The 2,415-nt window shown below is 39.0% G+C and overlaps 1 pseudogene; it reads right to left on the bottom strand.

The window, feature by feature from the left end:
- Positions 1-470: 470 nt before the first annotated feature.
- Positions 471-2,415, bottom strand: part of LOC102844868 — a 5,653-nt pseudogene continuing 3,708 nt past the window's right edge.

Here is a 2,415-nt window from a genome sequence, read left to right as displayed (position 1 = left end):
AAATTAAAGACGAAGGGATTAAATAATTCACTCAAGGTCATACAACCAGTTAATGTTTGTTCTAGAACTCATTACCAGTCTCTTCACTACTGGGTTAATGTCCCTTGTGCTACATGAAGTACTGTTGTTGTTGTTGTTGTTGTTAAGTGCCATCGAGTCAAGTATGACTTATAGTGACCCTGTGAACAACAAGGTCCTGAATCTAGTCCTATCCTCACCATCTTTGATATATTTGAGCCCATTGTTGCAGTAACCAATGATGCAATATATCTCATTGAAGGTCTTCGTCTCTTTCGCTCATCGTCCACCTTTCCAAGCATATATCCATTTCTTTCTTTTTTTTAATGACAAACAGAAAAGTGTATTTAAAAAGACCTCAAGGTGCTCAAGATTCTTCAAGATGTTAACAATCTGAGGACTATCCTCAACACATGACAAAACTTACATGGAGCAGCACAGATGGGTCACTTTTACTGTAAAGGCTGATCAAGGAAGATAACCTGGGTTTGATAGGTTGCTTTGAGAACTAGCAATACTGTATCTTTGGACTCCCAGTAGCATAAATGGTTTTGCAAAGCAAATAAATATTCACTAAAACTCTCAATGGGTTTCTCCTGAAGCACATAGTCGATGCACTGTCCTCCATTCAGCATTCCCACATTGATGGGTGGGACTTCTTCTTTCACTGCCACGGGTATCTCTTCTGGGTTAAAATCTGGAACACTGGGCTTCTCTGAAATGGATTCAAGCTCTGTTTCAGTTTCATCTGCAGTTTCTGAAGTTTGTAAGGCTAGATATGGAGCTCTGGTGAAAGACTTCCAGGCCATCTGCAAGGAGCCCAGCAAATTGTTCTTCAGATCTAGACTCATCCAGGACAAGCCCTTTCTCAGTTCTAAATGCATACGCTTCCTGCCTTTGTGATGTGGGATCAACCTTCGCTCAAAATTCTACCTGTGGAACCACCATGGGTTCAATCCTATAGGCCACAAGATCAAAAGGGTAGTAAATATTGAAGACACTGGTACATGTTGGAAATTTGTAGCTGGGATCAATTCTTTTCAGTCCTCAGACAGTAAGGAACATCCCAATAGGAGGTACAAAGGCAAAAAATATTTCTGGTTTATAGTTAAACTGGGGATAGTTTACAGATACCTTCCCAATGCTAACATCAATTTCTAATGAAGAGCCTCTCCTAGCAACATGACCAGGGTATGACAAAGCTTCACCATCCTTGCATCCAAGGAGCACTTTAGCTGCACCTTATCCAAGAAAGATATATTCATTTGTTTGAGAGTCCATGGAATATTCAGTACTTTTCTTAAACACAACAACTCAAAGGCATCAATTCTTCCTCTGTCATCTTTATTCATTGCCCAGCTCTCAGATGTGTAACAAGTGATTGAAAAGAAAATGGCCTGAATCAGGTACAATTACATTTTCAAACTAAAATCCTTGTTCTTCAGTATTTTGGAGAGGTCCCTGACAGCAAACCTGCCCAAAACAACATATTTCCTGATCTCCTGACTGCTGGTACCAAGGGTGTTAATTGTGGATCCAAGATGAAGTCATTGACAGTTTCAATCCCTTCTCAATATATTATGAGGTTGCCTATTGACTTAGTGTTAAGGACCTCTTTACCTCTTTTCTTTTATTTCCTTTTTTAAAAAATTTTATTAATTTTAATGAACATTTACAGAGATTTTTGGATTTCCATTCATTCCTTTTTGCACTATTTTCTATACCTCCCCCAGTTGGTTCTTCTTTTTTTTCCCTTTGAAAGTCTGTTTTAATTGTCCCATTGCCACAGTGCTTGTCAAAGCCAGTTCTGATTTATCTCCTTTTGCCAGTGTGTCCTTTGCCATTCCCTATCACTCCTCCCTGAGAGAGATTTCATCCTGATTCATAAGGAAAGGGGGACGGTGTATTCTCTTAGCCACTTCCTGCTGAAAAGGGGACGCTGTAGGTTTCAGGGTGAAGATCTTCTATCACTACTCTAAAGGGCCCATTTGGCAATAGGAAACACGTAGCCTATTATGGAGATTGATTTTGGAATTTAGATGCACTGTTATCAATTGTGCTTAGCCATACATATTCATATGCTTGAAGATGCATCATGGAACTATTGTAGCCTAGAAGACACAAATTTAACTAGCAAGTTAAAAGTACATGAGTCAAAAACTAAAAGCAATTATATTCAAAGTAGAGGTTCTAACAGTGGCACAAATCAAGTTACAGAGGAAAGGTAGTTCTTAAAATAAAAGGTTTATTGACTAGCACTTTGTCTATTATAGTATAAAGGTTAGGAACCACAAGATGTAGAGGCTCAACCATGTTCTTAAGTCCTGGACCAAATTCCATCTACCACTGGGTTGTTTTACAGCTCAGAAGTCCACATGCAAGGCAGAGGTGAAGTAA

Source organism: Elephantulus edwardii, unplaced genomic scaffold, assembly GCF_000299155.1.
Source record: "Elephantulus edwardii isolate Elephantulus edwardi_28Jun2011 unplaced genomic scaffold, EleEdw1.0 scaffold00051, whole genome shotgun sequence".
NCBI lineage: Eukaryota > Metazoa > Chordata > Mammalia > Macroscelidea > Macroscelididae > Elephantulus > Elephantulus edwardii.
Note: the sequence above shows the minus strand (reverse complement) of the source record. Positions and strands in the feature narration are given on the sequence as shown.